This window comes from Notolepis coatsorum (genome assembly GCF_963971535.1).
Source record: "Notolepis coatsorum genome assembly, chromosome: 15".
Classification (NCBI taxonomy): domain Eukaryota; kingdom Metazoa; phylum Chordata; class Actinopteri; order Aulopiformes; family Paralepididae; genus Notolepis; species Notolepis coatsorum.
Window position 1 is genome coordinate 67,191,109 of NC_140179.1, and position 13,338 is coordinate 67,204,446.

Genomic DNA, 13,338 nt, shown 5'->3' on the forward strand with positions numbered 1-13,338 from the left:
CTTAGATGTCGGTGATAGTAGTGTTGCAGTAAAACAGGCGAGCAGTTGGTAAAGCATGCACTCACATGTGTGAGTAAGTGCATGCGATAGCAACTGAAGATATGTAGTAAGCATATTATGTGAATAGAATAGAAGTACTTAACCCAGCAATGAACTCCACGTCTGAACCACGTTGACAGACCACGGACAGAAGATCAATCACTAAGTGCACTACTCAGTTGACCAACAATAAAACTTAGAAGTAATTACTTAAACAATACTCAAATAGAAGTAAAGTACAAGCATTTAAAAGTACTCAAACAGTAGTTTTACCTAAATAAAATATACTCGATTACAGTATCTAGAGTAAATATAATTAGTACCTGTAGATAAGGGGAACACCACCCAAATTAAGAATGCCAAATTATTATTTCCATGGCCTATAGGAAAGTCCATTCAATATTTGTGAACACGAGCGACTCTCTCTCCCAAAGCCAGAAACCAGAGAAGACTCAAACTTGTGATGTCACCAAGTACAAATTCTGGAGCTACACCACAGACTGATTTTGTGGACCCACAGAATGTTTGTTTTATTTGTTATGCCCAAATTATCTTTATTCTATAGGACTGGTCTCAGTTCTGAAAAAGAAAATGTAGGCTACATGTATACTCAGAACATTCCCCTGGGTGCTCTCAGTGTCATCTTTACCATCTTTCCAAATGTCCAAGTCTATAGACTCTATAGAGCATCTTCAGAACTGATACCTGATGACATCACAAAATGTGAATTTTAGCACTTTCGCTTTTGGATTTAGGAGTGAGTTGTTCATGTTCACTAATATTTTTGGACTATCTCAGATCAAAGGAATAACATGTATGAATTCCTTATTTTTTTTATCTACTTTTTCTCCCCGTTTTCTATTTTTCTCCCATCCCAATTTCGTATTGTCCAATTCTACCCTCCCCAGGCTGTATTCGAACGTTGTTAGACTATGCCTCCCACTGGTCGGCTGCAATGTGGACCAAGCCTTGCATCACGTGTCCCCTCCGGTACATGAGGAGGCAGCCGTCGCATCTTTTCACCTGTACAGCGCGATCTCTCAGCGGCGAGGAGTAACGCGTGGGAGGCTCACGCTGCCCCCGTTGCTTCCTGATTTTGCTGTACAGGCGCACCAACCGACCTGTAGGAGTCGCTGTCCACAACGTCCGATCCCCACCCATCGGCTTTCCCACCCCCTAATACTGCCAATTGTATTAGTATGAACGACCAGCCAAGCCAGAAGCAACGCCGAGAGCTGGGCTCGAACCCAGCATCTCCTACGTTAGTGGCGAGCGTCTTGCCCACTGCGCCACTTAGCCGCCCTACATGTATGAATTCCTAAATTGATTCCTTCTATGCGGTATACCCTTGACTACATCACTGTGCCAAAGCAGCTCAAAAGCAGAGCATGACGAATGACGATAGATTCACTGTTTACTTTTGTATTATTTATTTTATTATATATATTATACTGTCTATCTTATGTCATGTATGTCATATATGTTATGATGAATTGAAAATGGGGGACCCTGATGTAAACAAGACGAAAGTCTTTCTCTGGTCTGCATCCCCTTAACAATTGTATGTATTGAGCTGTACTGTACTGTACCCATTCTGCAATCTGTTAATAAACTTTTCAATCAATCAATCAATCAATCAATCAAGAAAAAAAGGCAAGTCATTTTTCTACCGTACTACACTTCGTAATTTGTGCCACTAGATGCCGCCCTTTACCTTCGAATGGAAACTCTGGAGTACTTTCACAAACCGCCAAGTGTCACTCCTTTAGCAGACAGCTAGCTCGCTAACGTTACTAACCAATACCGACAGTGCACTTGTAGGTGCTCGAAATGTGTCCTTTATAACCGCGTCCTTATGTAATAATAATCACACCGGTACTGATATTAACGACTGAATATTATAATTTATTATCAGCCAGCCTCTCGAACTACAGATCGATGTGATCGTTGTTCGCAGGCGGTTCCAGATGATCACCGATCGCAGAGAAGGAAGAAGGAGAAGGAGGGAGTAGGGTCCAGCTGCAGCGCCGGAGAATCCTCTCACTGGGCAAGCCTGTGGCAGCCACGAACCTAGTACGAACCTACTTTCTATAGGGAGGTGTAGTTAGTGGTGACGTCATTGCCGTTTTTCGTGTTCCACCCTCTGTCCAATGCAATGTATTTCCCCATTGCCCATTTCTAAATAGCCTCGTTTAGAACAAATAAAGCATTAACATTGGCATGGTGTACCTTTCTGTGCTTATTCATCCACAATCTATAGCCCAACATGAAAATATTCACAATTAATTATAAAAAAAACCTGCGAAATTTTATTTCAACCAAAAATGTTTAAACAATAATGTTAGTGATAGAAGGGAACTAATTTTGTTCAAAAATGTAAAGCTTTTCAATTTCAATTCAGCAGAATTGTTACAATAGCCAATAATCCCCAATGATACATCCCTATACGTGTGGAACAACCAGTGACGTCCGACTACACCGCACTGTTTTAAGTGAGCGTGTGTTATTGGATTGATTGATTGATTGATTGAAAATTGTATTAACGTCTGCCTTGTTTCTAACTGGTTATGCTTAGGCCCCCTTTCGAAGTTGCCCTCTTTCGAAGTCGGTTATGCTTAGAGTTTGGAATCAGGGCTGGTGGTCTATCGCCCTGCTCTAAAGATAAACTCTAAGCATAACCGACTTCGAAAGAGGGCCTAAGCATAACCAGTTCGAAACAAGGCGGACTTTAATAAAATGTTCAATCAATCAATCAATCAATCAATCATTCCAATAACACACGCTCACTTCATTCTTAGATGGCATGCACCTCAGAGTACTTCGAGAAACTTCCGTACTTTCCGCTGAGGTGTAGTGGTTACGTCATTGCCGTTTTTCGTGTTCCACCCTCTGTCCAACCCAATGCATTTCCCCATTTCTAAATCGTCTCGTTTAAAACAAATAAAGCATTAACATTGGCATGGTGTACCTTTCTGTGCTTATTCATCCACAATCTATAGCTCAACATGAAAATATTCGCAATTAATCATTAAAAAAAAAATCGCTGAATTTTATTTAAACCAAAAAAACAATAATGTTTGTGATAGAAGGGAACTCATTTTGTGCAAAAGTGGAACGTTTTTCAAAATTCCATGTGGCAGAATTGTTACAATAGCCGATAATCCATTTTCCCCAACAACCAGTGACGTCAGACTACACCTCCCTCACAGGCTTGCCCAGTGAGAGGATTCTCCGGCGCTGCAGCTGGACCCTACTCCCTGGACAAGCCCAGCAGCCACGAAGCTGACAGAACAGAACAGAACCCCAGCATCGATAATAAAGACACAGAGGACACAACACGACGCCAGCATATACGGAATTTACTTGGATTCGTTATCAACGTTATCTGGAAGGGCAAACGTTTAACGCAGGAAGGCAATTTTGAGCTCCGTTTAGCCAACAACAGCAACACAAACAATCAAAGATCTGCCAAGAAGACATTATAGCAGCTAGCGTTAGCTGCTCCACCGTCCAGTGGAGAAGAAACACAGGTCAGTACTAAACGATTATATTATATTCTCAATTGTTATCAAATGTAATCTATACACAAATGTATAGATGTAGCAGTACTGTCTATCTGTATGTCATATATAATGTTGTTATGATGAATTGAAAATGGGGGACCCTGATGTAAACAAGATGAAAGTCTTTCTCTGGTTTGCATCCCCTTAACAATTGTGTGTATCGAGCTGTACTGTACTGTACTGTACCCATTCTGCAATCTGTTAATAAACAATTTTCAATCAATCAATCAATCAACAGCCAGGACGAGTATAATGAATAGATGGACATTATTATAGAGTGTCTTCCATGACGTTACGTAGGGTTATCTATCTCTACAACGTTACCTCTCTCACATCATCGCATGCTATTTATTTACTTGTGTCATGCAATTGCACAATTATAATTTCCTTGCGTGTTTCTGCAGGAAGATTATTAAGCTAAAACGTCTGTTTGGTCACAATATTTTCAATTGTATCCAGACAAATAAATGAGGCACTCTCTACTTATTTCACCCATCTCCATGGTCACAACAACCCACAACCTTTATACATGTCTAGAGAAGCTGAACTGTCAGGGGTACTTGTTTGCTTTGCAAATGCATACTGTACTTTGCCTATATCGGCCACTGTCGTCTTTGAGACTAGATACGTTTCTCTCTCAGTATACTGTGTTTATAGACGTTCCACATCCTGCCTTGACTTCACACACAGTTTGATTGATTGAAAACTTTATTAACAGATTGCAGAATGGGTACAGTACAGCTCAATACATACAATTGTTAAGGGGATGCAGACCAGAGAAAGACTTTCGTCTTGTTTACATCAGGGTCCCCCCTTTTCAATTCATCATAACATATATGACACACACAACATACAGATAGACAGTACTGCTACATCTATACATTTATGACATACCAGATTTGCAAATACAGTACTGTTTGTGATACAAAAAGAGTCCAGAAAAGAGAGTATATGTATACATTTTGACGTAGAAACTGTACATTGGAGGAGGTGGGTAGGTGGGGTTGGGTGGGTGGGGGGGGGGGGGGGGACTGTACATTGGAGGTGGTTGGGTGGGGGGGGGGGGGTTGGGTAGGGGTGGGTGGGGGACACTGTACACTGTACATTGGAATATTGACAAAGCCATACTTGGTCATTTACTGTACATTGGAGGGGGTTGGGTTAGGACATTTGCATGGGCCAGTTTCGAATTGCAGTCTCCCGTAGGTGTTCTTTGAGAGTGTTCCAGTCCCACTGCAGTGTCTCAGGCTACATGCAAGTCAGCATCCTCTCCTCCTTGACCCCCTTACTGTGTTACAACTTTCACTTGGCAGGAGAGAGGAGCACAGAAACAAAGCCACCACAACACACCGGTGAGCCACCTGACATGACATGCTCTGTTCTCTGCTCTTTGTCTTAGTTCTCTGGGCAACATATTGGATGAAAGTGTACACAAAAAAACGTTTGCATGATAAAAGCAATAATGTTGAAATCCAATATGGTGGACATGGGTGGTCCTAGTGACCAAGTTATTGTGCAAGCCATGTACCACCCTGGATGTATAAGTGAGAGACATTTCGTTTCGATCTGTAACATAATGTGAGGTGCATCTAGACATTTTAGTTATAGTGCCACCATCTGGCCAACATAAGTGGCTGGCCTCGCCGGATTTTTGGGCCAGTTTAAGTGTCAAGTTTTGTTTTTATTTGTCACATATAAGGTACATACATTACAGTGAAATGCTTGATTGATTGAAAACTTTATTATCAGATTGCAGAATGGGTACAGTACAGCTCAATACATTGGAATATGGAATATGTATAATGCTTGGTTCTGTATGAGCCTCCAGAGATTGTGGGTCATACAGTAAAAAAAAATTAAAAAGGAGTGCATCTGCCCAAATATGGTTATGGTCCCTGCACTGGTCTAGGTGGTTAACTTGACCATCATACCTAGTTAGTTTTTGCATTGAAATGAATCAGACATTTCAATATCATCTAATGGCATTATATTCTGTTCTTGATACTGACTCAATCTGGTAATGCTTGCATGCTGTGTAGCCTCGATTCTGCCAACCATGTATTTCCATATTTTCCATTCTCTTCACATTTGCATATAAATAAGGGGGTAGGCCTAATTCTAGACTTTCCATGCAGGGGAACATTCCTCTTGCCGGCCTACGGTCCGGGATCCTGGGAGACGCAGGTCATTTGACAGTCAAATGGATTTTCCATTCGGTCTTTCCCACCATAGATTGTCACCAAGGCACTCTGTTCTTGTGTCTTTATTGCCCAATTTGAATACAATGACAACATGACATCCATATACTGTGTATATATACTGCAGAATTTAGTATGTTGTTTGTAGGCCTCGGCTAATCCTCTGAAGTTACTATGGAAACATAATTTGAAAGCATAGCTATTAGCTACGTTTTTTTTTATGACTTGCTCTATTTATGGAGATGGTTTCCCATGGAAAGTGCATCTCAGAGGAGGACTCTACAGTGATTGGGTCGCCTGGGCGAAGACAAAATGCCATATTTGGCTTAGTCAGCCATGTTTATGAAATCAATTAATAATGCATTGCTGTGGCATGGCGTGATCGTGCCACAGCAAACTCCTGGGGCTTGTTTGTCGTGAGGAGAGCAATTGGTTTCTCTGGGGTTTTAGAAGAGGCAGTGTAAGCAAAACGTTAACAAGGTGGTGCTTTCATTAGACTGCTTTCATGCAGGGAGCAATTTGAGCTAATAGTATCACTCTTGTTAATGGAAAAAATGGGCCATTGTTAAAAGTAAAACTGTTAAATTGGGACATATCAAGGCCGCCCTCAACTGAAGAAATTCTTAGTAGATAAAAAAAAGTCATAGGGTTTGTCAACTACTCGATTAGCCTAGTTGAACTTGATTTCCTTGACATTTGTGTAAAATTTGTTTCATGCAGAAGGACATCATCAATTTCCAGCATATACATACAGTGTAACTCATTCAGCATGGAAAACCCCCCACAAAATTTGATTCAAATACCAAATACTTGTTCAATGGTGTCAAATACTAGGCCCCATTGTTTAGGCTATTTGTTTAGGCTCGCTACTTTACTCTGTGATCGTCACTACTATTTGGTAGGATTACACTGAAGGCACATCTTCACTGCCGATGTGCTCCATATTCAGGTCGTCCTATTGTCACCCCGTGAGATTACCAATAGTCGATGCTATCGACCGCATTTCTCCTCTCTGTCTCTCTTGATTTCCCCCTCTATTTCTCCCTCTCTCAACGGAGTACAGTGAGAATGGACTGCCGTCTCTCTCTGCACATATGGCCTCTGACTCAATATAGTGTTGTTATTTTATATTATTGTATTATTATTATATTATATAGGCTAATGTATGGCTAAAGCAACACACATGAGTCAAATGAAATTGTGAAAATGAAAAATTTATTGTTCAAATCATGTGGGAGCGAAACACGATTTCTCTTGTGGATTGGTACATCCGTTCGCCAGATCGTTGCATTGCTAATTGTACTTCAGCACTTCAGAGAGGGAGAGAGATTCACTGCAAGAACTTTAGAGCACTATATCAGTATCATTCCAAAACTCCTATTTGTAGGATGAAAGCTGGCAACTCACGAACCCCTATATGTGAAAATGTATGGGAATACAGCATTAGCAGATGCTTGACTATATCTACATCATTAGCAGACATACATTAGGCTATTAAATGTTTATTTTGCAGTTGACACCTAGTGCCTACAAGCGTTTTGTTATTGAAGGATAACTTAGCTATTTTGGACATTAGACCATATTTGCAGTCTGTGTCTACCATGTACCTGACACATAAAGACCATCATTTCGCTGATTGGTCCAGTATTGAGCTAGCTAAAACTTCCCTGCAGGCTCTCACTGGGCTACAATAGCGGACAACGGGCGCAATCATAAATCCATTCCAAAAACAACAATGTGCTTTTCTGAGACGGGAAGCTCAGGGTGTATTCTTACCGCTCTCGGTATGCTCTCCTCCTGTGAAATGTGCTGCATGCTGGAGATGATCCAGTGTCACCCCCACGGATATATCCAGGTTTTCAATGGCATTCTGGAAGCAACAGATCCCACTCCCTGCAATAGAAAACCTTCCTCCTCTCTGGGCGTCTGCTTGCACCCCTTGCAAGAATACAGAAGTGCAGACTTGAGCAGAGACAATTTCTACATTTTCTGCCAATTACATTAGGCCTTTTTTTATATTTTCCAACAACGTCTAATGCAAAGGCCATGTAACGGCACGGGTCGGTGCTTAAATGTCAGTTAGTTGGGCTCAACTAACGACCCCAAAACCATCTTCACATTATGCGATTGACAATCGCTCTGAACATCGTTGATCCAACCCTACTCTGTGGGCTAAACCTAGGCCTAGATCATCATTAGTCACTAAACTGATTAAGAATGATTTGAAATAGAATACATGTTTCACCATTTGAGATTTCTAACATCTTTCTGTTTTTGAAAACCTGAGTTGCTTTGCTTGTAATATTGGGGACATTCTCCTCCTTATATTTTACTCTGATACAATGGTTTTGGGTGGAAAGGGATCCCAATGTATTGGATTAGGGCCTAATCCAATACATTGGGATCCCTTTCCACCCAAAACCAATAGGCTATGTTGTTTAAAGGGGGCACTTCACCAAAAAACAATTAGACATTGAATCCTTGTGTTGTATCAATCAATTACATGATAATGTCCTTATAAGACAACAAGGTATTGCTTTTTTAATCTAATTTCCTGGTGCTGTCAAACTAAATGTGTGCAAAACTGTTTAGAGTTTTTGGATGTGTGTGAGATTAGATTATATGCAAAATAAATCAGTGTCCCTTTAAGACCTTTTCATCACTTACTGTACAGAATGCTAGATGGTTAATGGGGCTGCATGATATTGTGAAAGAGTGCGATTGCGATTATTGTGGACAAAATTGTCATATAATAAATAAGTAAATGGTGTCATGATTCTTGGTTATCAAGGAAAATGTAGAGATTACTGATAGGTTTGAAATGTTTAATTTAAAACACAAACTTAACCACATGTGATTTAAAGAAAATAGGTCTGTTAATATTAACATGTAAAATAATAAATCTTTACCCCAGCAGCTTCCCATAGTTACTTTGATCTCCTCCCGGGTGACATGTTTGTTTACATTCCTGAATCACATGCACCACAGGGAGAATAGTACCGTGACCAGACATTCCCCATCTCATATCATAATAAAAAGTTTCTGAATGGACTTTTGGATTAAACCAAGTTGTATGCAGCGATGAACGGTCTTTCCCAGCGGAACACAATTTACTTGCCGTTACACAGTTCGAGCTACACACGCTTTTCTTGCTAATGTTTATATAGCAGTGTTGATAAGAAGGAGCCGTCTGCCAACAAAGATGGATTCACAAAATGGTTTACCATTCCAAACGTTATTGTAGACTCCTGTGACCAGTAAGTATGATTGAACTAGGCAAAATCTGCATATGGCTCGCCGACAACAAACTATCATTACACATGGGCAAAACAGAGTCCATTCTCTTCGGTTCAAATAACAAACTCGGCAAGACCGACGGCTTCTTGGTTACAGTGGGTGACAATATTGTCACAAGGAAAGATGAAATTACCTACCTGGGTTCCATCCTAGAGGCTAATCTTTCCTGTGACAAAATGGCATCCAATGTAATAAAAAAAGTCAACCAACGAACTCGATTCTTGTACCGGATCTCCTCTCGGGTAAACAAGAATACCCTGAAGACTCTGGCAGGAGCACTCATTCAAGGGTACTACGACTATGCGTGCACCTCATGGTACCAAAGCACCTCAAAGGCGCTAAAAACAAAATTACAAACATCTCAAAACAAACTGGTCAGACTACTGCTTGACCTTACTCCTAGAACCCACCTCACCCCTGCCCACTTTGACAACCTAGGATGGCTTAGAGTAGACGACAGAGTACAGCAACTTGCAATGGGCCTGGTCTACAAGATACACTACGCGACCAAGGTACCCATGTACATGTCAAAATACTTCCCAAAGGTCAGTGAATACCACGATCACAACACCAGAGGGAGCTCCACAAATCATGTGCAACCCAGATTCGGCTCAAACAAGGGACTAAACACGTTTCGCAATTATGCCACATCAATGTGGAACGCCCTACCCAAAGCTGCAAAGGAATGTGAATCACTACCCACTTTCAAAAACACTCTCAAAGAACACCTACGGGAGACTGCAATTCGAAACTGGCCCCTACAAATGTCCTAACCCAGTTGTACAGTAAATGACCAAGTATGGCTTTGTCAGTATTCCAATGTACAGTGTACAGTGCCCCCCCCCCCTACCCAACCCCCCCCCAACCTCCAATGTACAGCCCCCACCCACCCACCCAACCCCACCCCACCCACCCAACCTCCCCCAATGTACAGTTTCCACGTCAAATGTATATACACTCTTTTTCTGGACACTTTTTGTATCACAAACGGTACTGTATTTGCAAATCTGATATGTCATAAATGTATAGATGTAGCAGTACTGTCTATCTGTATGTCATGTATGTCATATATGTTATGATGAATTGAAAATGGGGGACCCTGATGTAAACAAGACGAAAGTCTTTCTCTGGTCTGCATCCCCTTAACAATTGTATGTATTGAGCTGTACACTGTACTGTACCCATTCTGCAATCTGTTAATAAACTTTTCAATCAATTCAATCAATCAAACCACGTACAGTACATCTAACCATTTTGTGATCGCAGCATTTGCTACGTTATGTGCACAAATATAATGTGTACGCATATATACGGCTCCTTTCTGGCTTGGATTTGAACATTTAATGTGAGAAGTTGCGGGCTTTCACTCATTTAGCGCATGCACACACATTTATTTAATTCAATTGAAAATTGCAGCCTTTTTGCGGTTATATAATTGCACAGGCTGACATCGCGATTGTAATTGCGATTTTAATTAATCGTGTAGCACTAATGGTTAAATGACCAAATTCGAAACTGCAATTTGTGTCTGTAACTCAAACAATGCTGAAAGGATGTTAATTAACGCCTGTATCTTAACACTTTGAGTGCCAGCGCACGATTTATCGCTTGAATGCCAGCCTTTTTAGACAGATTTTCCGATATTTCATGATTTTCACGGAGCTATTTCTATATTCTATATTATGGCTATGTGTCTAATACGCCCGTCGCTTATCAATGACTTGCTTGCAGTCAACATGTACGAAACGGATTGTTTTTTCATCGGTACATTTACAATTTTGAAAAACACTAGTTTTTGGACATTTCCAGAAAATAAAAAAGATTCTGTGATAAACGCCCTTTAGTGGAATACACAAAACACGTTGTAATTTTTCGGCCTATTCATGAATCGTTTTCAAATAAACGCTAGATTATCGATAGTATATGTGTACTTATGCACGCTAGAGAAGCGGGCTGAAAAATCTATTATCTATTTCCTGCTCAGCGCACACACACACACACACACACACACACATACACAGATAGGGGACACGTTGAGATATATGTGAAAAAAAACTCTGATTACCCCAAGACTGGTAAAATAGATTCCTTACCTCACATCAGATGTTCTGCAAAAAGATTATTCCAATTCCTGATCGCCATTCCAAATATCGTTCGCGTTTATTGATCCAACGCTGTGTACTCGAAACACATATTCCACTCTGTTCTGAGGGTCGGGGATGACTGCTCGGGTTACATGCCTGATAAGTAAAATGTGGATTCCGGATTTTTCTTTTCTCATCCATTTCCATTGAGTCCAATCCAATGGATGCATTACCATCCAGGAGACGATAGGGGGCGGTATTTTCCCTGTTCGAGCTCATAGACAGTCCCAATGGTAACCTGAGGCTAGATTGATAAAAAATTTATGGATATCGCTAATAAAAGCAATAACGATTAAAAAACGAGACTTCTTGTCATTGGCACTTAAATAAGAACGATATTCCATTTGTTCCATCCAGTTTAATAAAGAAGAAAACAATATACAAATAAGTCTCGGACGACTGCAGGTGTATTTACAAGTAGCGTCTCAACTTCCTGTTCCGGTCGCTGCGCTACTGTGCAGGACCGTCTGTTATAGAGGCGCTGTCTAGATATTCTCTATCTCCCCCAGAGTCTTTAACATACTGTGTAAAGGCTGAGAAATAATAATAAACAAACACACAAAAATGTGGACAAATACCTGTATAACCCACACCCAGGCTATGTGAATATAAATCATGTGTCCATTATGTGACTAGCCCATGGAATAGTCCCTGTGCCAGGCAGGCACTCTGGTCGCCCTGGTGGATCGGCGTAAGTCCGCCCTAGGTGCAGGGGACGACACAGTGGGCCCCGGTGGGGGATCGGCTCCCAGGTCCAAAGGGGCCGGTGGTGACGCCTGAAGGACCGTGTGCGAAGCAGGCAGCGTCCCGCGCCGGGGTTGGCTCGCCAACGTGAGTACCGGTGGCGATGTGGGGGACACAAGGTCGCAGTTGGGGTCAGGCAGACGTGGTGTGACAACGAGTGCTGGTGGTACGGTGATACGGGTCGCCAGGTCATCGTAAATTGATCGAGGAGGTGGAAGGTTGTTGCGAACAGGGCTGAACCTGCGCAGGAACCTCCTGTTCCGAAGTGTGACTCTGCCCGAGCCGTCGACCTTGACCACGTATTGGTCATGCTGGCGTACCTCCACAACACTGCCAGTCCTGTCCCATTTGTTGGGGTAGGGCCCTGTCTGGTTCTGTACACGGACCATGTCCCCTACCATGAGTGGCGGGAGGCGTTATGTGTGCTCTGCCCAGGCATCCGCTGTGCGGATGTGGCGTTTGCGGAGAGCCTCCTCCCTTGCCGTCAGTGTCTCACGCCAGGTCTCGTGTGGTCTGTACTTCCCAGGTACAACCGGGATGAAGTCACGTATCGGGCGGCCGAAGACACACATTGCCGGAGATATTTTCGTGTCAGGGTCAGGTGTGTTACGATATTGCAGGATCGCTCTCTGCACAGCATCTGTGTCAAGCTCCCCCTTTGGGCCGGTGTTGTCCGTGATAAGGCGTTTCATTGTCTTTACCCCAATCTCAGCGCGGCAGTTGCTGTGGGGGAAGGCCACAGATGAGAGGCGGTGGTGTACGCCCCATCTGTATAGAAATGACCTGGTCTCGGTGGAGGTGAACTCTGGGCCCCCGTCTGATGTGAGCTCTTCTGGCGTCCCGTACGTCACGAAGGCCCGACGTAGGTGATTTATGAGGCCGGCGGCGCCCCCCGTCGCCTTCGAGATGATCGGCCAGTTTGAGTACCGGTCCACCGTCACGAGGTAGTGCACGCCCCTGTGCATGAAGAAGTCCGAACACACCGCCTGAAAAGGGTAAACAACTGGGATCGGCGGGGTTGGCGGCGCTCCAGGCTGTGAAGGTGCCATCCGGTGGCAGTGCTCGCAGTTCCTCCGAGTGGCGCTGATGTCAGCCGACATGCCTGGCCAGAACACAGAGGATTCTGCGCGGGCGGTCATCATCGATACGCCCTGGTGGGCAGCGTGTAGGGCGCTCAGCACTTCTCTGCGGAGAGAGAGTGGTATAATCACCCTGTCCTTGTACAAGACCACCCCATCAGTTGATGTGATGTTCTCACGGTACTGGTGGAAGTCACGGATCGTCGTCGGCATCTCGAATTTTGAGTCGGGGATGCCGTCCGTCGCCATTTCCTCCAGGGTGCGCATCTCACCA

At 42.9% G+C, this 13,338-nt stretch overlaps 1 protein-coding gene across 1 annotated transcript in view; it reads left to right on the plus strand.

The window, feature by feature from the left end:
• Positions 1–3,320: 3,320 nt before the first annotated feature.
• Positions 3,321–13,338, plus strand: part of osbpl8 (oxysterol binding protein-like 8) — a gene marked incomplete at its 3' end in the record, with an annotated part of 241,611 nt that continues 231,593 nt past the window's right edge. The window contains 1 exon segment of the mRNA XM_084331028.1: positions 3,321–3,569.